The sequence below is a fragment of the Triticum urartu genome, chromosome 2 (assembly GCF_003073215.2).
Source record: "Triticum urartu cultivar G1812 chromosome 2, Tu2.1, whole genome shotgun sequence".
Taxonomy (NCBI): domain Eukaryota; kingdom Viridiplantae; phylum Streptophyta; class Magnoliopsida; order Poales; family Poaceae; genus Triticum; species Triticum urartu.
The window spans coordinates 106562850-106586705 of NC_053023.1; positions in this window are offsets into that span (position 1 = coordinate 106562850).

Sequence of the window (23856 nt, forward strand, 5' to 3'; positions counted from 1 at the left end):
GGACGAAGCACAACCAGCCATTCGTACTATAGTATCTATCGCATTTGATGTTGTTAAATCCTATGTGTGTATCTTCTCATCATGGAAATATTATACTAAAGATGAAGGAAAAAGCCAGTTGCATGTGTTTGTCCATGAGTTATGTGTAAGTAATGGTATTCATGGCAATTACTTTGCTTTGTCCCATACATTCTACCTCCATGCTGGTTATAATACATCAAATGTTCCCATTTTTCTCTATAGAGAAGGACCGATTTTGAAACTCAGGATGAGGTAATCTGTGCTAATACCTCTGCTATCTTCAAGAATGCTTTGTGGCAGTATCGGAATTACCTCAAGAAAATGTACTTCACTGGCAAGGAAACTCATCAAATTCCCTTGCTTTATCCTGAGACACATTTACGGGACGATGACTGGGAATGCCTTGTTCTGTACTGGTCCCGAGGCAAGAATGTGATAAGGTCTATGAGATCATTTTTTATTTTGAAGTACTGCATGCCTGCGTCTTACTGTACTCTGTTCATGTAGAACAAGTGCTTAAACCTAAAGAACAACTGTTCTCATTTAAGATTCCATTGCTATGGTGCATACTTCTTTGCTCTTGTATCACTGTATTTACTCGTACAAACTTATTTTTAAATTGAAGGATCCAATCAAAACTCCAATGGCACAATAGGTATGTTTAAACACGTTTCTTTAACGGGTTTGCTCTTCTAAATTGCTATGTTGATTTCAATTTCAATTGTGTATACAACCGACTTCTTATATCATGCACATTACTAGCATCACAACAGAGCCAATAGTGTTGTTGTACATGTATACCCGTGCTGCCCATCTGAAATCTTGTTGTGCCGTGTAGTTTCCTACACTAGTATTCTTTCAATGCTGCTTTGCCTTGAACTGATATGATTTGAACCGTGTCTCTATTTTGATTTGGCAAGATAATGCAGTGACCATATCACATAGATATATGTTTGTTTGATGCTTTTATTATGTACTACTTCGCAATAGAAGACTTGGTGGTTTAACCCTATCCACCTTACTACTAAACTGGTTCACCGAAATGAGTTTCATATACTACATGTTAAACCTATTATGTGTTTTCTTGTTTCTTCTTTTAGATGCTCACAAAATATTGGGGAAGAGTATCTTATTAAGCAATGGTAAAGGAAGTAATGCAGAAAAGGTTCATGCTAGTGAGACATCCTTGTTGGTCTCCAACAAAGCTGATAAAACGACTAAGGAAAACTATCTTGAAGACAGTGAGACAACCGCAAAGTCTTGTCTTGATGTAGTGTTCAAGTTACTGGCCACTAACGCAGGCACAAGCTCTTTGAACTCACTGTCTGAATCAGTTTGGTTTCATGAGTCTCAACTACAAGATGAAATACATCGATCAGCTGTGCTGCGATAAGAAGCCAAAGGACTGAGAAAGTCCCTAGAGAATTCAGATATATACTTTCTGGTGCAGCAACAAGCATTGGAGGATTTTAGCGCCAAACAAGAGACAGCTAATAAGCTTGCTAAGCTTATTGCCAGCATGGTGGATACACAGGATAATGTTTCTTGAGCTCGTCTGAAGTTCTTTCAGTTATGGACTTGTTTTACTGCTGCGTTTATTTACAATCATGGCCAATTTAGACGCCCAGTGTATGTAATATGCTGCTTTGTTCCCTATATTTGCAATGGTGGCGAACTTTGATGCCCAGTGGATGTAATATGTGTAATAGCCGTAATAGCCTAGCATAAGTTGCTTGCTTATTTATTTCCTTATTACCTTGTTTATTTGCTTGGCCGTGGTCACTGTAGTTCTTTTTCCGCCGTTTGTTAGTGGCCACAATACAATATATTTTTAGAACTAGGCCACAATAACCGTCACTACTGCAGGTTGCTGCTAACGCGACACTACGATCAGAGACCCTTCGACGAAACTGTGTGTGATGCCATAATCGCAAACGGTGGTGTAAAAACCATCAAAAAGGGTGCAAAATGTTTGCGATGGAGGATGCATCAAACACGGTTCAGATTTTCATTGTGTGTGCGATACAGGGCATACAATTTTTTTGGGGAACGTAGTAATTTCAAAAATTTCCTATGCACATGCAAGATCATGGTGATGCATAGCATGAGAGGGGAAGAGTGTTGTGCACATACCCTCGTAGACTATAAGCAGAAGCGTTATGACAATGTAGTTGATGTACTCGTACGTCTTCACGATCAACCGATCCTAGTACCGAAAGTACGGCACCTCCTCGATCTACACACGTTCAACTCGGTGACGTCCCACGAACTCAAGATCCAGCAGAGTGTCGAGGGAGAGCTTCGTCAGCATGACGGCGTGATGACAGTGATGATGATGCTATAGGAACAGGGCTTCGCCTAAGCACTACTATGATATGACTGAGGTGGATTATGGTGGAGGGGGGCACCGCACACCGCTGGAAACAATCAACTTGCGTGTTCTAGGGTGCCCCTACCCCCGTATATAAAGGAGCAAGGGGGAAGGTCGGCCGGCCTTGGGGCGTGGCAAGGAGAGGGAGGAGTCATCCTCCTAGTAGGAGTAGGACTCCCTCTTTCCTAGTCCAACTAGGAAGAAGGAGGGGGAAGGAAAGAGAGGGAGAGAGGGAGGGAAAGAGGGGGCGCCACCCCCTCCTTGTCCAATTCGGACTCCCAAGGTGGGGGGGCAGCCCTTTGGCCCCTCCTATCTCTCTCTCACAAGGCCCATGCTGGCCCATTAGTTCCCTCGGGGGTTTCAATAACCCCTCGGCACTCCGATAATTATCCGGTGACCCCCGAAACTCATCCGGTGTCTGAATATACTAATCCAATATATCAATCTTTATGTCTCGACCATTTTGAGACTCCTTGTCATGTCCGTGATCACATCCGGGACTCCGAACTACCTTCGGTACATCAAAACACATAAACTCATAATACCGATCATCACTGAACGTTAAGAGTGCGGACCCTACGGGTTCGAGAACTATGTAGACATGACCGAGACATGTCTCCGGTCAATAACCAATGGCGGAACCTGGATTTCATATTGGCTCCCACATATTCTACGAAGATCTTTATCGGTCAAACCACATAACAATATACGTTGTTCCCTTTGTCATCGGTATGTTACTTGCCCGAGATTCGATCGTCAGTATCTCAATACCTAGTTCAATCTTGTTACCGACAAGTCTCTTTACTCGTTCCGTAATCCATCATCCCGCAACTAACTCGTTAGTCACATTGCTTGCAAGGCTTATATTGATGTGCAATATCGAGAGGGCCCAAAGATACCTCTCCGACAATCGGAGTGACAAATCCTAATCTCGATCTATGCCAACTAGAGTCAATAATCTAGTTCACATCGCTATGTGATTAACACCCAAAGAGTGATCATGTTTTGCTTGTGAGAGAAGTTTAGTCTACGGGTCTACAACCTTCATATCTGTATGTATTTCACAAATTTCTATGTCTACAATACTCTGCACGGAGCTACTCTAGCTAATTGCTCCACTTTCAATATGTATCCAGATCGAGAATTAGAGTCATCTAGATCGATGTAAAAAGCTTGCATCACTACTAGGAAAAGGGCTATAGCTAATATGGATATTAATGGCGCACCACCTATGTGGTGCGCCACTGCTATATAGCAGTGGCGCACCATGTGTAGGTACGTCATTAGTGTCCATATCACTAATGGCGCACCACACCCATGGTGCGCCACTAATAACAATTTTTTTTCCAAAACTAGTAATGGTGCACCAGGGCATAGTACGCCATTACTAGTTTTAACTAGTAATGGCGCACCACACACTGTGTGTGCCACTACTAACAATTTTTTTTACTTTTTTTTTTCAAAACTAGTAATGGCGCATGTAACACCCACAATGCGGCTATATCTCCCACGTGTTGGGGCACGACTTAGAGGCATAGCCGCATGGTAGGTTTGTCGCAAGAGGGGTAATCTTCACACAATCCCATGTACTGAATAAGAATGGGATAAAGAGTTGGCTTACAGTCGCCACTTCACACAAATACAAGTTAAACATACAACATCCAGATTACAATCAAGGTCCGACTACGGAACCAAAATAAAAGAAGACAACCCCAAATGCTAGATCCCCGATCGTCCCAACTGGGCTCCACTACTGATCAACCGGAAAAGACATAAAACATCGAACACGATCTTCATCGAGCTCCCACTTGAGCTCGGTTGCATCACCTGCACTGGTATCATCGGCACCTACAACTGTTTGGAAGTATCTGTAAGCCACGAGGACTCAGCAATCTCACACCCGCGAGGTCAAGACTATTTAAGCTTATGGGTAGGAAAAGGTAGTGAGGTGGAGCTGCAGCAAGCACTAGCATATATGGTGGCTAACTTACGCAAATGAGAGCGAGAAGAGGAGCAAAGCACGGTCGTGAACTAGAAGTGATCAAGAAGTGATCCTGAAACTACTTACGTTCAAACATAACACAAGAACCGTGTTCACTTCCCGAACTCTGCCGGAAAGAGACCATCACTGCTACACACGCGGTTGATGCATTTTAATTAGGTTAAGTTTCAAGTTTTCTACAACCGGATATTAACAAATTCCCATCTGCCCATAACCACAGGCACGGCTTTCGAAAGTTCAAAATCCTGTAGGGGTGTCCCAACTTAGCCCATCACAAGCTCTCACGGTTAACGAAGGATATTCCTTCTCCCAGGACGACCCGATCAGACTCGGAATCCCGGTTACAAGACATTTCGACAATGGTAAAACAAGACCAGCAAAGCCACCCGAATGTGCCGACAAATCCTGATAGGAGCTGCACATATCTCATTCTCAGGGCACACCAGATAAGCAATCCGTACAACAAAAACCAACCCTCAAGTTTCCCCGAGGTGGCGCCGCAAGGGGCTCTAGTTTGGACCAACACTCAGAGGAGCACTGGCCCGGGGGTTTAAAATAAAGATGACCCTTGAGTCTGCAGAACCCAAGGGAAAAAAGGCTTAGGTGGCAAATGGTAAAACCAAGGTTGGGCCTTGCTGGAGGAGTTTTATTCAAGGCGAACTGTCAAGGGGTTCCCATTATAACCCAACCATGTAAGGAACGCAAAATCAAGGAACATAACACCGGTATGACGGAAACTAGGGCGGCAAGAGTGGAACAAAACACCAGGCATAAGGCCGAGCCTTCCACCCTTTACCAAGTATATAGGTGCGTTAAAGTAAATAAGAGATAATAATGATATCCCAACAATAACCATGTTCCAACAAGGAACAAACTTCATCTTCACCTGCAACTAGCAACACTATAAGAGGGGCTGAGGAAAGCGTAACATAGCCAAACAATGGTTTGCTAGGAAAGGTGGGTTAGAGGCTTGGCATGGCAATATGGGAGGCATGATATAGCAAGTGGTAGGTATCGCGGCATAGCAAAAGAACGAGCAACTAGAAAGCAAAGATAGAAGTGATTTCGAGGGTATGGTCATCTTGCCTGAGATCCCGCAAGGAAGAAGAATGAGTCCATGAAGAAGACAAACGAACGTAGTCGAATGAATCCTCACAACTCCGGAATGAAACTGAAGCTAACGCGAGAAGAAACCCGGAAAGAAGCAAACAACATGGTAAACAACCATCACATAATCATGGCATGATGCACATCCAAGTATGATGCATGTCCGATTTAATGAGGCATAGTATGGCAAAGTGCACAAGCAAAGCTACAAGTTAAATGGAGTTCGATATGCAATGAGTTGCATATTGACGGAACACCACATTCAAGTTATTTAGTTCGATCTCGTTTATGTACCCAACAATATTAAATGTTGATTAACATGGCAATATGTGAGGCATAAGTAAACTAACTATCTAGTCGAGTTTAAATGAGGCCGGAACAACAAGCAAATAAGTCCGGAAAATCCTCATGTGCATATTAATGGATTTGGTACTGTTCTGCCCTAAACACAATTTTAGGTTTGTTAAACATGCAAATAAAGTGAACCAAGTTAAACTAGGCATTTTTCTACCCCATTTACATATAAAGTTTATTAAGAATGGAGCTACTGTTATTTAATTATGAATTAAAACATTTTAACATGGCAATAGGCAAATTAAAGCAAACATCAATTTAAACATTTTTAACATGCATGAAAGTGGCATATTAATAATCTACACATAATTCTAAGCATTTTTCATATATAAAGTTTTTACATATGATGCATGGTTTGAGAGTTATTATATGCATGAAGTGCAAGGGGTTTTCTGCAAAACTGGTAAACTCTGGAATAAATGCTAAAATCGCAGAGCCAAAAAAAACATTACGGGCCGAATCTAAGCAGAGGCCCAACAGGGTAACAGGCGTAACATGGTTAAACAGCGCTCCGAGAGTAATATAGTGGAGGGCTGCGGGGAGCTCACCATGGGCTTGGCCCGTTCGGTGGAGAGGCTGGCCGGAGCCGGGCCTTGCTGGAGGATGCGGCCCACGCGGGGACGAGGAGGCCGGCTTGGTCTCGCTAAATCAAGACGAGCAGGGGCAGCGGTCAACGGGCGAACGGGAGGTGGACCAGGCGCGTGGAGCGGAAGCGGTCAACGCGAGCGCTCGTCGTCTCGTCCTGTCGCTCGAAGCGGAGAGCACAGTCAGGCGAGGCGGGGGGGGGGGGGGGGGGGGGGGGGGGGGGGGGGGGGGGGGGGGGGGAGCTCCTGCGGGGTAGCCACGAGGGCGGCGGCAGCCATGGGAGCTCCTGCTCGAGAGGAGACGCGAGGTAGGGGACGGAGTGGACGCGACAGGTGGTGAATGGCGCGGCTGCTGCTTGAGGAACGACGACGATGGGGGACCGTGGCGGCGTAGCGGATCCAGGCGGAAGGAGCAACGGGGAGGTGGCCAGAGGAGGCGGACCGAGGTCCTTGGCAGGGAAGCAATGACCAGCTCCTGGTGGTGGTAGTCGACGCCTTGGTTCCGGCAGGTTGGCACGCGAGCCAGCGAGGAACTCCGGCGACGGGTGGCTGACGGTGACACGAGCGCCAGCAACGGGCAGAGGGAGGCGGATCCGGTGGAGCTCAACTCCGGCGAGCTACTGCTCGTTGTCGGCCGGACGGAGATGGGTCGAGGGCGGCGACGCTCTTGCTTGGACGGGGTGAGAGAGACAGAGAGGTTAGAAAGAGAAAAGGGGGGAAAAGAGGAAGAGGGGCACGAGCAAGGACGAACGGGAGGCACGAGAGCTTGGCTCCATGGAAGTGCTCGATAGGGAGGGGATCTAGACGCGCTTTGCTGTGGTTGGGCGGCGACGGAAAATGAGTGAGGCACGCGAGGATGGTGGTTGGTTGTGGGTGATCCCGATGGGGATTCGGTGGAGTGGCGGCAGCGACGACTGGAGGATGGGACAACTCGCCTAATATTTAGGGTTGCCCTCTTATATACGTTATTGGATTAGGTTAGGGGGTATTCGGTCCGTCCGATCATAATCAGGCGGTCGAGAAAAATAGGCTAGGGAGTCTAAGTAAGAAAACGGTGATGTTTTGTAGATGTTTGGGGATGTTCCGGACCCATCGGTCACAACTGCTCGGGTCGGGTCCGGGACAGTTTCCGGATGCGTGCGAGGGGTCGATGCATTGCGCAAAGAGGGGTAGGCTGGGCCTAGGTGGACTGCGAGGAAGGGCTTGGGCTGAGAAGAATTAGGGGGAATGCAGCCCGGCGACTGTTTCCGGAGATTGAAAACGTCCTACGATAGACCGGCTATAATGCCGCTATAGTTATTCGTTGGGGCGTCAAACGGACTCCGAATGCGATGAAATTTGGCAGGCAACCTACTGACAACAAAACAACATCGCACGCCAACTTCTATCCCATTCCAAGAACATTTTCCGGCCACTTATAAAATACTATTTCGGACGTGCCGCGGGTGCGTGCAAGTGTGTCTGGGCTCAGAACGGACAACAGAGAGAACTGGACGGATGCAAGTTTTGAAAACATGATGATGCAATGCACATGATGACATGACAAGATGCAACACGCAAGCGAATGACATGGCAATGACGGCGAATAACTGGGAGACACCTGGCACATCGTTCTCGGGGCGTCACAATGCACCAGGGTATAGTGCGCCATTACTAGTTCAAACTAGTAATGGCGCACCACAACCACAGTGCGCCACTACTAACAATTTTTTTTATGTTTTTTGCAAAACTAGTAATCGTGCACCACGTAACAGGTGCGCCATTTACTAATGGCGCATTGTTAGGTGGTGCGCCATTGGTAACCTGAGAGCAGCTAGATATTTTGGACGGCCACCTACCACACTCAATTTCCCCACATCATTCTCTCCACCTCCTCCTCCAAGCTTGTCTCGGCTGCCTTCTCCTCCTCACCTCATTTGTACCATAGATTCACCCAAATTAAGTGGTTAAATTTCCTTTTTTGATAGGTAAGTAAGGGGAAAGCTTTCTTTATGTTGTAGATCTACTTTTTTCTCCCTCCAACAACGTGCACATGCACTTTTTATGGCCTAGATCTACGTATGTTTGTGGTGTTGCATATGTTTGTGGTGTTGCATATGTTTGTGTTTGTAGGTACCTGTATTTGAAATGCGATTGAGGGAGTCCTAGATTAGGGGGTGTCCGGATGGCCGGACTATACCTTCAGCCGGACTCCTGGACTATGAAGATACAAGATTGAAGACTTCGTCCCGTGTCCGGGAGGGACTTTCCTTGGCGTGGAAGGCAAGCATGGCGATACGGATATGCAGATCTCCTACCATTGTAACCGACTCTATGTAACCCTAACCCTACCCGGTGTCTATATAAACCGGAGGGTTTTAGTCCGTAGGACAACATACACATCAACAATCATACCATAGGCTAGCTTCTAGGGTTTAGCCTCCTTGATCTCGTGGTAGATCTACTCTTGTACTACCCATATCATCAATATTAATCAAGCAGGACGTAGGGTTTTACCTCCATCGAGAGGGCCCGAACCTGGGTAAAACTTCGTGTCCCTTGTCTCCTATTACCATCCAGCCTAGACGCACAGTTCGGGACCCCCTACCCGAGATCCGCCGGTTTTGACACCGACATTGGTGCTTTCATTGAGAGTTCCTCTATGTCGTCGCCGTCAGGCTCGATGGCTCCTACGATCATCGATAGCGATGCAGTCCAGGGTGAGACCTTCCTCCCCGGACAAATCTTCGTCTTTGGCAGCTTCGCACTGCGGGCCGATTCGCTTGGCCATCTGGAGCAGATCGAAAGCTACGCCCCTGGCCGTCAGGTCAGATTTGGAAGTTTAAACTACACGACTGACATCCGCGGGGACTTGATCTTCGACGGATTCGAGCCACTGCCAAGCGCGCTGCACTGTCAGAACGAGCATGATCTAGCTCTTCCGCCGAACAGTGCCCTGGAGGCCGCACCCGCATCGACTCCGACCCTTAATTTGGAGCCAACTGCGCCGATCGAGGATGGGCGGTAGGACGCCACCTCAGGGGCTGCGACCCCAACGGTGATTGAGCCAAGCACCAGCCCCGTACTCTGCGAGACTCGTAACTCCAAGGAGCCGGACTCTTCTCCGGACTCCGAACCCTCCGCGCCCCTGCCGATCGAATCCGATTGGGCGCCGATCATGGAGTTCACTGCCGCGGACATCTTTCAGCACTCGCCTTTCGGCGATATCCTGAAGTCACTAAAGTCTCTCTCTTTATCTGGAGAGCCCTGGCCGGACTACGGTCAGCAAGGTTGGAGTACGGACGATGAAGAAATTCAAAGCCCACCCACCACCCACTTTGTAGCCACTATCGACGACTTAACCGACATGCTCGACTTCGACTCTGAAGACGTCGACGGTATGGACGCCGATGAAGGAGATGATGAAGAACCAGCGCCTACTAGGCCCTGGAAAGCCACCTCATCGTATGACATATACATGGTGGACACCCCAAAAGAGGGAGATGGCGACGGAACAGCGGAGGATGACCCCTCCAAGAAACAGCCTAAGCGCCGGCGTCAACGGCGCCGCTCAAAATCCCGCCAAAACAAACACGTTGATTCCAGCACGGAAGATAATAATACTCCGGAAAGCGCCAAAGAAAACCCCCTCCAGCAAGATTTAGCACAGGAGGATGGAGAAACCAGCCCTCATGAGAGAGCGGCAGACAGAGAGGTCGAGGACGATAATTATATGACTCCCTCTGAAGACGAGGCAAGCCTCGACGACGACGAATTCGTCGTGCCAGAGGATCCCGTCGAGCAAAAGCGTTTTCAATGCAGGCTTATGGCCATGGCAAGAAGCCTCAATAAAAAACAGCAACAACTTAGAGCTGATCAAGATTTGCTAGTCGACAGATGGACTGAAGTCCTTGCGGCCGAAGAGCATAAACTCAAACGCCCCTCCAAGAGATACCCAAAGCGCAGGTTGCTACCCCGATTAGAGGAGGAAGCACTTGATGCGGCCGACCGGCCACCTCGTGGTCGCGACAGAGAAGCCTCTCGGCCCTCCACTCAAGCCGCACCCCATACCAAGGCACGAGAATATGCATCGGACTTACGAGACATGTTGGAGGACAAGGCAAGGCAAACAAGATTGATCTACGGATCGCGTGGGCGCCCCACGGATCGAGACGGTAACCGTCACGCCGGCCACAAATTCGGCGGGGCCGAACATAGTAGACAAGGCTCATTGGAGCTACGTCATGATATAGCCCAGTACAGAGGCGCCGCACACCCACTCTGCTTTACAGACGAAATAATGGATCATCAAATCCCCGAGGGTTTCAAACCCGTAAACATCGAATCATATGATGGCACAACAGATCCCGCGGTATGGATCGAGGATTATCTCCTTCATATCCACATGGCCCGCGGCGATGATTTCCACGCCATCAAATACCTCCCACTCAAGCTTAAAGGACCAGCTCGGCATTGGCTTAACAGCTTGCCAACAGGATCAATCAGTTGTTGGGAGGACCTGGAAGCCGCATTCCTCGACAATTTCCAGGGCACTTACGTGCGACCCCCAGACGCCGATGACCTAAGTCACGTAATTCAGCAGCCAGAGGAATCGGCCAGGCAATTCTGGACATGGTTCCTAACAAAGAAAAATCAAATAGTCGACTGTCCAGACGCTGAGGCCCTAGCAGCCTTCAAACACAATATCTGTGACGAGTGGCTGGCCCGGCACCTTGGACAGGAAAAGCCGAAATCTATGGCAGCACTCACGACACTCATGACCCGCTTTTGTGCGGGAGAAGACAGCTGGCTTGCTCGTAGCAACAATATGAGCAAGAACCCTGGTAATTCGGACACCAGGGATAGTAGTGGCAGGTCGCGTCACAACAAGCAGAAGCGCCGCATTAACGGCGACAATGCTGAGGATACGGCAGTTAATGCCGGATTCAGAGGCTCTAAATCCGGTCAGCGGAAAAATCCATTCAAAAGGAATCCTAGGGGCCCGTCCAGTTTGGACCGAATACTCGACCGCTCATGCCAGATACATGGCACCCCTGAAAAGCCAGCCAATCACACCAACAGGGATTGTTGGGTGTTCAAGTAGGCAGACAAGTTAAACGCCGAAAATGAAGACAAGGGGATGCATAGCGATGACGACGAGGAGCCCCGGCCGCCGAACAACAGTGGACAGAAGGGTTTTCCCCCACAAGTGCGGACGGTGAACATGATATACGCAACCCATGTCCCCAAAAGGGAGCGGAAGCGTGCGTTAAGGGACGTATACGCGGTAGAGCCAGTCGCCCCAAAGTTCAACCCATGGTCCTCCTGCCCGATCACCTTTGATCGAAGGGACCATCCCACTAGCATCCGTCATGGAGGATTCACCGCATTGGTTCTAGACCCAATTATTGACGGATTTCATCTCACTAGAGTCCTTATGGACGGCGGCAGCAGCCTGAATCTGCTTTACCAGGATAAAGTGCGGAAAATGGGCATAGATCCCTCGAGGATTAAGCCCACCAAAACGACCTTTAAAGGCGTAATACTAGGTGTTGAGGCCAACTGTACAGGCTCAGTCACACTTGAAGTGGTCTTCGGATCTCCGGATAATTTCCGAAGCGAGGAGTTAATCTTCGACATAGTCCCGTTTCGCAATGGCTATCACGCACTGCTCGGGCGAACCGCATTCGCTAAGTTCAATGCGGTACCGCATTACGCACACCTTAAGCTCAAGATGCCAGGCCCTCGAGGAGTAATTACGGTCAATGGAAACACCGAACGCTCCCTCCGAACGGAGGAGCACACGGCGGCCCTTGCAGCGGAAGTACAAAGCAGCCTCTCCAGGCAGTTCTCCAGTCCGGCCACTAAATGACCGGACACCGTCAAGTGCGCCCGGAGTAACCTACAACAAGACCGCCTGGCACGATCCGAGCAGGCATAGCAATGCGGCCCCAACCCCAACCCTCGCAAAAAGGCGACGCCAGTACTTCGCGTACATAACTACGCTCTAGAGATACCATGGGCATAGGGGGAGGGGCACCATCATGGCACGCCCAAAACTCGACTTAAACCGTACCAGGGGCTGCCGATTTTTTAATTTTCTCCTACTTTCAGGACTTCATCCTTCGGAAGGTCTGTTAGGCAGTTCAATTGCCGCACAAACGATGCAAGAACCAGGGAAGCAGACAAGCCACGCCGCACTACGGAACTCCCAGGTGGTTTCTATCACGAGCAGTATACCCGTTCCGCATACTATTCCGCAGCTTGCCCCTGGAACAGACATGTTAACTAGTCCAACCTTCCACTTATCGCATTATTTGTATTGTTCTGCTTTGATCGCAGCCCTTTTTAATAAACAATGCATAGCTTTCGTCTATTTTTGCATTACCTTTTTTCTTTATATATTTTCCTTAACGACATGTGGCACCCGTACACGCTGGTACGGCCAAAATACGCCAGGGGCTTTAGTACCCCTCAATATGGTGTGAGAAGTCCGAACACTTTAACAAGTGCGGCACCCCAAACTTATAACATTATATGCATCGGCTCCGAATCATGTCTTGGGTCAATAGTTGGGTTTGCCCGGCTCCTATGTTTTGGTGCCTTACGTTCCGCTATATCGGCTAAGGTAGCACTAGGAGAACCACTGCGATTGTGCCTCGGTTGAGCTGGGTCGAGCACCTCGGTGGAGAAAGCTAAAACTGACTGTCATGATGAAGCGAGAGCTAGTCGCTGTTCGAGAGGTTTTTTCGAGTCCCTAAAGACTTATGCCGCTTAGGGCGAGGAGCCGGCTCTGTCCGGCCAAGGCGTGGATAGCGCCCCGAACTCGGTCTTCCGAATACCAGGGGCTTCGCCGAAATTTAAAATTATAGAATTCTATGGCTAAGTGAGCGTGTTCACGCATTATAGTCCGATTGCCTTGTTCGTTGGGCTGAGCGCCTCCCTCGAAGGACACAAACATGGGAAAAAGAGCGCTCAGGTTTATCCCCGAACACCCCAGCACTAGCGGCACGGGGGCAGAAGCCGACGACTCGCCATCTCTCAGAATTGATAAACAGCCGCACAGAAGGTAATATTTTAAATTCCAACAGCATTGCTTAGCGCATATAAACAAGTTTTCAGCGCACAGGACAAAACGGGCAAGTTTCACTCAAAAATTACATCCCCAGAACATTCATCCGCCACAAGGCGGGCACCCTTCAGAACATCCTTATAGTAATTCTCGGGCTTGCGATGCTCTTTCCCCGGCGGTGGCCCATCCTTCACAAGCTTCTCAGCATCCAGCTTGCCCCAGTGCACCTTAGCACGGGCAAGGGCCCTACGGGCACCCTCAATGCAGACGGAGCTCTTGATTACTTCGAGCCTTGGACATGCCTCCACCAGCCGCCGCACCAGCCCGAAATAGCTCCCAGGCAGAGCCCCTCCGGGCCACAGCCGAACAGTGAGGCCCTTCATGGCTTGGTCGGCCGCCTTGTGAAGCTCGACCAGTTGCTTCATCTGGTCGCTCAGGGGCACGGGGTGTCCGGCCTCAGCGTACTAAGACCAGAACACCTTCTCCGTCGAGCTGCCCTCCTCGGCTCGATAGAATGCGGCGGCATCGGACACACTCCGGGGAAGATCTACGAACGCTCCTGGAGAGCTCAGGATTCGGGTAAGTAACAAGTAACTCACGTTTATGTGTTTGCTTTGCATAAAGAATGCCTTACCCGCCGCTATCTTCTTCACCTCATCAAACTCCTGGAGGGTCTTCTGGGATTCGGCCTTGGCAGATTTGGCATTCTCAATAGCCACCGCAAGCTCAGACGCTTGCGTCTTCGAGTCAAGGTCCAAACTCTCATGTTTTTTCATGAGAGCCTGGAGCTCTTGCCGCACCTTGCCAACCTCAGCCTCATATTTCTCCCGCTCGGTGCGCTCCGAGGCCGCACTCTTCTCAGCCTCGACCAGCGCTTTCTTAAGGGTCGCCACTTTAGACGTGGCCCCTACAATAGCCACGATAATCCTGTCATTCTTTGCAATTGCACCTATATATATATTTTTAACAAGGTATTTCTTACCTTCATTATCCTCGAGTTGCTTCTTGGCACGCTCGAGCTCTTGCTCGGACCGCTCGAGGTTCTGCTTTAGCATGTCCACTTCCGCAGTCAGTGCGGCAGACGCAAGCAGGGAAGCCTGCATACGCATATTGACTCATTTTTGTTAGACTCCTGCGAATTTTATTTGATCCTCTATTCGGCTTTTCTTCCCGAACGCCAAACAGAGCATCAGGGGCTACTGTCTATGCGGTACTATTATTTACACATTCTTTACTTACCTCAAAGCCTGTCAAAAGGCTAGTACAACCTTCAGTCAGTCCGCTCTTGGCGGACTGAACCTTCTGGACCACCGCACTCATAATGGCACGGTGCTCCTCGTCGATGGAGGCGCCTTGGAGCGCCTCCAACAGATTGTCCGGCGCCTCCGTTTGGACGGGGACCACCGGCACAGTGGGCTGGCTCCTCTTGGAAGGAGGTCGCCCGCCGGACTCTGGAACCTTTGAAGGTTCCGGAGCAGTGTCCTTCCTAGAGCCTGACTTGGAGCCCTGGGGGGTTTCATCCCCTTGGCTCCCGGAGTCCGGGAGGTCGCCTTGCGGTGCCTCCAGGACCACCTCCTCCCGGCTTGGAACCTGTTGGGACAACACTTCGGTGTCTTCCGTAGGGCGGGGGGAGGAAGCCGTCGGAAGCGAGTTCACATCCGACGAGTCCAGTGAGCCGCTCGACGACGCATCGAGCCGGTCTTTGGGTGGGTTGCATAAACATATTCGACTTGAGGGAAAGCTGTGCAATAAACGAATACTATGAATTACTCTGGTATCCAGATACTTACGATTGGCCAGGGGCTTGGCCCTGGGCGCCCACTCCTCTCCGCCGCCGTCGGCGTCGGTGGAGCAGTCCGGAGGAAGGGTTTTCCCCTTCTTGGACCCTTCGGCCTCCCCAGTTGGGGCGGCCTTCCTTTTCTTCCCTTCCCCCGCTGGAGGGGGAGGGGTCTCTTCTTCCTCCTCCTCGTCTTCACGGGAGGAGTGCGTCTTGGATTCGTCGGATGATGAATCCGACACCTCCGGGCGTCGGGCACTCTTTCGAGTCCCCGCGGCCTTCTTCTTGACCTTCTTCTCCGGCACCACATAGGGTGCCGGAACCAGCAGCCTCGCCAAGCGAGCGTCCGCTGGGCCTTCGGGCAAAGGGGCCGGACAGTTGATCTGTCCGGACGTCACCTGCCAATCCTGTCAAAGGAAAGGGAGCTTAGATCCCGCATGGAGTCAAACTATGAAAAACTGATACCCTGTAAAAGGAAAAAACAGCTTACCGCAAGAGCGTGACGCTGCACACTGAATCCGCGATCCTCAGTAGCGGATGCGGGAGCCTCGGCACCCTTGAAAAGCACCTTCCAGGCATCTTCGTATGTTGTGTCGAAGAGCCTGATCAGAGTTTGGTGCCGCACCGGGTCGAACTCCCACAGGTTGAAAGCCCGTTGTTGGCACGGGAGGATCAAGCGGATGAGCATAACCTGGACTATGTTGACAAGTTTGAGCTTCTTGTCCACCAGGGTTTTGACGCATGTTTGGAGTCTGGTCAGCTCTCCTTTTTTACCCCACGACAAGCCTGTCTCTTTCCAGGACGTGAGCCGCGTTGGGGGTCCAGACCGGAACTCGGGGGTTGCGACCCATTCGGCATCGCGCGGCTCGATGATGTAAAACCACCGTGATTGCCACCCCTTTAGGGTCTCCACAAAGGAGCCTTGAGCCAGAGGACGTTGGCCATCTTGCCCACCATGGCGCCTCCGCAGTCCGTCTGGCTGTCGCGCACCACCTTCGGCTTGACGTTGGAAGTCTTGAGCCATAGGCCGAAATGGGGGCGGATGCGGAGGAAGGCCTCGCACATGATGATAAACGCCGAGATGTTGAGGACGAAGTTCGGGGCCAGATCGTGGAAATCCAGGCCGTAGTAGAACATGAGCCCTCGGACAAATGGGTGGAGAGGGAAGCCCAGTCCGCGAAGGAAATGGGGGAGGAATACCACCCTCTCATGGGGCCTAGGGGTGGGGATGAGCTGCCCCTTTTGGGGGAGCCGGTACGCGATGTCGTTAGACAGGTATGCGGCCTTCCTCAGCTTTTTGATATGTCCCTCCGTGACGGAGGAGACCATCCACTTGCCTCCCGCTCCGGACATGGCTGGAGAAGGTTGAGGTGAGGAGTGCGGACTTGGGCACTGGAGCTCGAGTGCGCAAGAATGGATAGGCGAAGGAGGAAGAAGGCATAGGTGAAAAGTTGGATCTTTATCCCCTTATATGGGTGGACGCAGCTACATGTCCCCACCAGCGTGATAAAACTCTCTTATCTCCAAGCGCCGTAGTCGATGGTGCGGTTGGGTTACCCACGCCCGTATTGATGAGAATCCCGGAATAAGGGGACATGATCTCTGCTTTAACAAGATGTGCCAAGGAAACCGCCTCGCATAACGCGCTGAGATGGGACAGTAAAACGGTTCGAATAAAAGATTGGCCGTGGTGTGATGTCACACTACGGAATACGTCAGCAAATTAGTTTGTGTAAATATTATTCTCTCTATGGCAATATGTGGAAACTTATTTTTCAGAGCCGGACACTATCTTTGTGTTCAAAATCTTCTATGAAGTACTTGGAGGAGGAACCCACCTTGCAATGTCGAAGACAATATGCGCGCCGGACTCGTCGTCATTGAAGCCTGGTTCATGGGCTACTGAGGGAGTCCTGGATTAGGGGGTGTCCGGATGGCCGGACTATACCTTCAGCCGGACTCCTGGACTATGAAGATACAAGATTGAAGACTTCGTCCCGTGTCCGGGAGTGACTTTCCTTGGCGTGGAATGCAAGCATGGCGATACGGATATGCAGATCTCCTACCATTGTAACCAACTCTATGTAACCCTAACCCTACCCGGTGTCTATATAAACCGGAGGGTTTTAGTCCGTAGGACAACATACACATCAACAATCATACCATAGGCTAGCTTCTAGGGTTTAGCCTCCTTGATCTCGTGGTAGATCTACTCTTGTACTACCCATATCATCAATATTAATCAAGCAGGACGTAGGGTTTTACCTCCATCGAGAGGGCCCGAACCTGGGTAAAACTTCGTGTCCCTTGTCTCCTGTTACCATCCAGCCTAGACGCACAGTTCGGGACCCCCTACCCGAGATCCGCTGGTTTTGACACCGACCGCGATAGTTGCCAATATTTTGTCGGAATGTTGATTCATTTCCGTTTCGGCGAGAATTTGGCACTATGCATTCTTTTTGGTCCTATTTTTAGGCAAAGTCATGCCAACTTTTTTTTGGTTCTAAAATATCGTTTTGCTCTACCCCGCAGGTGACCATGGTCCGCACGATGACCGAAGGCATCGTGAATAGGTTTTTGAGCTCCGTGAAGGCCGAGATGCTTAAAAAGAACGAGACAGAGATAAGATGTCCGTGTCGAAGATGCAAGCTGAAGAGCCTTATGGACCCGGATTCCGTATAGGTGCGGGACCACCTGCTCTTGTGTGGTTTCATGGATGGCTATCGGTGGCAAGGTGATGAAGATGATTATGAAGTCATCCATGGGGGTCGGGCAAGAAATGAGGAAGGGAAGCAAGACAACCGTGGCGAGGGCGGCCGAGAAGACGAAGAATCTCCAGGACATGATCACGAAGTAGATGCAGTACACAGTCATCATGTAGAAGATGCCGGACATGATGATGAGGAAGATGACGGAGCAGACGAAGGGCATGATCATGAATATGAAGATGCCGGAGCAGACAACGATGGACCATCGATGGGCTGGGTGCAGGACCCTCATATTCAAGAGCTGATTCTCAAGTAGACGGATAACGCAAGAGCTGCCGCCCGAGAGAAAGCCAAGCTGGATCAATTGGAGATAGACGCGGTTACTCCATTGTATGAAGGATGCAGGCCCGAGGATACCCGCCTGAAAGTAACACTCATGGCTCTGGAGATGAAGGTAAAACACAAAATGACCGACGCATGCTTCGACGAGAACATGTCATTCTGGCACGAACGTCTTCCCAAGGGGAACAAGTACCCGACCAGTTTCGAGGAGGCGAAGAAAATCGTGTGTCCTCTGAATTTACCGCACGTGAAATACCATGTGTGCATGAACAATTGCATCATTTATCAGGATGAGCATGCGGAGTCTACCATATGTCCGGTGTGCGGCGTCACTCGATACAAGAAGAGGAAGAAAGCTTCTCGAAAAGTGGTGTGGTACTTTCCAATCACTCCTCGTCTGTAGCGGTATTTCGCGGACCCTAAGCTAGCAAAGCTCCCGCGTTGTCACGCGGATAGGGAGGAGAAGAAGCGAGAAGATGACGGAAATGATCCGGAGATAAATAAAAAAGACAAGATACTGAGTCACCCTAAGGATGCGAGCCAATGGCAAGCGTTGAACTTCGAACACCCAGAATTTGGGGACGATCCAAGGAACATCGTGCTGGGCGCCAGCGCCAATGGAGTCAATCTGTTTGGCAGCCAGAGAAGCAAACATAGCACATGGCCTGTGTTTGTGTGGATGTACAGCATGATGCTGTTCGAAAGGATGAATGGTGTCATCAAAGGATACATTCGCATAATGTCACGTCCAGAGGGAAGCATAGCCAGGGGCTTTCTGACCGAAGAGTACATCTCCTATTGCACGAATTATCTAGGCATCGAGAACCCCGTTGGTCTGCCCGTCAACAGGCACCTCGGCAGGCTCGCTGGATGGGGTCACCGCGATGGTCGCCGCGAAATGCATGTCGACTTCGAGGGTCGACTCGCGACTTTGAAAGAGCAAACCTAGTCGCGCTACAACACATAGATGTGGTCGATCCTTGGGTGGTAGAGCACAAAACCTTTATTGAGAAGACGTACAATGACCGAGGCCAACAGAGGACGGACGGAGATAAAATCAAAGAGCAGAACTCATGTTTGACGCGTTGGTTCAAGGAGAAGCTTCTGTCGTACCCTTTACATGAGGATTCTTCTGCGGAAGAAAAACTCATATTTGCCTTGTCAAAGGGCGCTGAGCACAACCTGATGACCTATGAGGCGTACGATATCAACGGCTACACATTCTTCACCGAGGACAAGGACATGAAGAGCGATGGTTATCAGAACTCCGGGGTAACGATGGAATCCTACACCGGTAACGACAAGGAAAAATACTACGGAAGGATCAAGGAGATCTGGGAGCTGAGCTACGCTGGAGAGAAGGTCCCGATGTTCCGTGTCAGATGGGCAAAGAGCGTCCTAAAAGAAGACCGGTATTTCACCACCATGGTTATACCCGAAGCCAAATCCAAGACCGCGGGCGCAAACGTCACCGTAAAAAATGAGCCATGGGTACTGGCTTCCCAAGTGGGCCAATGCTTCTTCATTACCGACCCGTCAAAGCCCAGTCGTGTTGTCGTGAGGAGAGGCAAAAGGTAGATCATCGGAATGGATGGAGTCGCCAATGAGCAAGACTTCGACAAGTACGGCGACCCGAAGATGGAACATGACGACGACGATGAAGTGCCACACACCACAAGAAGAAGCAGGACCACCCTACCTAAAGGACGTCCGTTCAATAGAAGAACTCTATTTGCGAAAAAGAAGTGCAAGAAGATTGTGAAAAGATAGCTAGCTAAGATCGATTGTATTTAAATTGGAGTCTTAATTTCTCGATTGTATTTCCACATATTGAAATGATATTTCTTCTGTTCTAGTCCTCATGAATATTTATTTATGTTTATTCTGGTATACCAATTTTTATTTATGTTTATTCTGGTATTGAATTTCTAACTCACAAAAAGTATTGAATTTGTTAATATTTTTTGAACTCATGAATATTTTTAAATTTCATGGGCATGTTTTGAATTCATGAATATTTTTTCAAATTTGATGATATTTTTTCATATTCATAAATGTTTTACCAATTCAAAAATGAATGCAATTAAAAATAAAAAAACAAATTTGATGATATTTTCAAATAGCAAATTTGATAATATATTTTCATATTCATAAATATTTTCATATAACAAATTTGATGATGTTTTTTCACATTCATAAATGTTTTCAAATTTGATCGTCATTTTCTAAAAAATTATTAGATTCAACAAAAAATAAAAAAAAGTTACTAATGGCGCACCAGGAGAAGGTGCGCCATTGCTATAAAGGTACTTATGGCGCACCCCTAGGAGGTGCGCCATTGGTATACCAATTTTTATGATATTTTTTCAAATATTTTCAAATAACAAATTTGATGATATTTTCAAATAACAAATTTGATGATATTTTTTCAAATTCATAAATATTTTCAAATAACAAATTTGATGATATTGTTTCACATTCATAAATGTTTTCAAATTTGATCGTCATTTTCTAAAAAATTATTAGATGCAACTAAAAATAAAAAAGTTAGTAATGGCGCACCAGGAGAAGGTGCGCCATTGCTTTCAAGGTACTTATGGCGCACCCCTAGGAGGTGCGCCATTGGTATACCAATTTTTATGATATTTTTACGACGAACTCTTTTATCACCTCCATAACCGACAAATATTTCCTTAGTCCTCTAAGGATAATTTTGACCGCTGTCCAGTGATCACCTCCTAGATCACTAGTGTACTCCCTTGCCAGAATCATGCTAAGGTATACAATAGGACTGGTACACATCATATCAAACTTTATAGAACCTATGACTGAGGCATAGAGAATGCCTTTTCATTATCTTTCTATTCTCTGCTGTGGTCGGGTTTTGAGTCTTTACTCAACTTCACACATTGCAACACATGCAAGAACTCCTTCTTTGACTGTTCCATTTTGAACTACTTCAAAATTTTGTCAAGGTATGTACTCATTGAAAATATATTAAGCGTCTTGATCTATCTCTATAGATCTTGATGCTCAATATGTAAGTAGCTTTACCGAGGTCTTTCTTTGAAAAACTCCTTTCAAACACTCCTTTATGCTTTCCAGAAAATTCTACATTATTTTAGATCAACCATATGTCATTCACATATATTTATCAGAAATGCTGTAGTGCTCCCACTCACTTTCTTGTAAATACAAACTTCACCGCAAGTCTGTATAAAACCATATGCTTGGATCACTTTATCAAAGCATATATTCTAACTCCAAGATGCTTGCACCAGTCCATAGATGGATCGCTGGAGCTTCCTCACTTTGGTAGCACCTTAAAGATCGACAAAACCCTTTGGTTGCATCATATACAACTCTTCTTTAAGAAATCCATTATGGAATGCATTTTGACATCCATTTGCCAGATTTCATATAATGCGGCAACTGCTAACATGATTCGGACAAACTTTTAAGAATCGATACAAGTGAGAAAATCTCATCGTAGTCAACACCTTGAATTTGTCGAATTTTTTTGCGACAATTCGAGCTTTGTAGATAGTAACACTACTATCAGCATCCGTATTGCTCTTGAAGATCCATTTATTCTAAATGACTCACCGATCATCGGGCAAGTCAATCAAAGTCCATACTTTGTTCTCATACATGGATCCCATCTCAGATTTCATGGCCTCAAGCCATTTTGCGGAATCTGGGCTCATCATCGCTTCCTCATAGTTCGTAGGTTCGTCATGGTCTAGTAACATGACTTCCAGAACAGGATTATAGTACCACTCTGGTGCGGACCATACTCTGGTTGACCTACGAGGTTCGGTAGTAACTTGATCTGAAGTTTCATGATCATCATCATTAGCTTCCTCACTAATTGGTGTAGGAATCACTGGAACTGATTTTTGTGATGAACTACTTTCCAATTCGGGAGAAGGTACAATTACCTCATCAAGTTCTACTTTCCTCCCACTCACTTCTTACGAGAGAAACTCCTTCTCTAGAAAGGATCCATTCTTAGCAACAAAATATCCTGCCATCGGATCTGTGATAGAAGGTGTACCCAACAGTTTCTTTTGGGTATCCTACGAAGACGCATGACTCCGATTTGGGTTCGTGCTTATCAGTTTGAAATTTTTTCACATAAGCATCACATCCTCAAACTTTAAGAAATGACAGCTTTGGTTTCTTTCCAAACCATAGTTCATACGGTGTCATCTCAACGGATTTAGATGGTGCCGTATTTAACGTGAATGCAGCTGTTTCTAATGCATAACCCCAAAATGATAGTGGTAAATCGGTAAGAGACATCATAGATCACACCATATCCAATAAAGTACGATTACAACATTCGGACACAACATTATGCTGTGGTGTTCCAGGTGGCGTGAGTTGCGAAACTATTCCATATTGTTTCAAATGAAGACCAAACTCATAACTCAAATATTCGCCTCCGCGATCAGATCATAGAAACTTTATTTTCTTGTTACGATGATTTTCTGATACGTCTCCAATGTATCTATAATTTTTTGCCTGTTTTAGGGTTTCGAAGAAAAGAAATATCAAATGGAGTCCAAACGGAATGAAACCTTCGGGAACGTGATTTTCTCAACGAACAAGACTCGGGAGACTTGGACCCTACGCCAAGAAAGAAAAGAGGAGGCCACGAGGTAGGGGGCGCGCCTACCCACCCCCAGGCGCGCCCTCCACCCTCATGGTCCCCCTGTTGCTCCACCGACGTACTCCTTCCTCCTATATATACCTACGTACCCCCAAACGATCAGATACGGAGCCAAAACCCTAATTCCACCGCCGCAACTTTCTGTATCCATGAGATCCCATCTTGGGGCCTGTTCCGGAGCTCTGCCGGAGGGGGCATCGATCACGGAGGGATTCTACATCAACACCATAGCCCCTCCGATGAAGTGTGAGTAGTTTACCTTGGACCTATGGGTCCATAGTTAGTAGCTAGATGGCTTCTTCTCTCTTTTTGGATCTCAATACAATGTTCTCCCCCTCTCTTGTGGAGAACTATTCGATGTAATCTTCTTTTTGCGTTGTGTTTGTTGAGACTGATGAATTGTGGGTTTATGATCAAGTCTATCTATGAATAATATTTGAATCTTCTCTGAATTCTTTTATGTATGATTGGTTATCTTTGCAAGTCTCTTCGAATTATCAGCTTGGTTTGGCCTACTAGATTGATATCTTGCAATGGAAGAAGTGCTTAGCTTTGGGTTCAATCTTGCGGTGTCCTTTCCCAGTGACAGTAGGGGCAGCAAGGCATGTATTGTATTGTTGCCATCGAGGATAACAAGATGGGGTTTTCTGCATATTGCATGAGTCTATCCCTCTACATCATGTCATCTTGCTTAAGGCATTACTCTGTTTTTAACTTAATACTCTAGATGCATGCTGGATAGCGGTCGATGAGTGGAGTAATAGTAGTAGATGCAGGCAGGAGTCGGTCTACTTGTCTCAGACGTGATGCCTCTATAGATGATCATACCTAGATATTCTCATAACAATGCTCAATTCTGTCAAT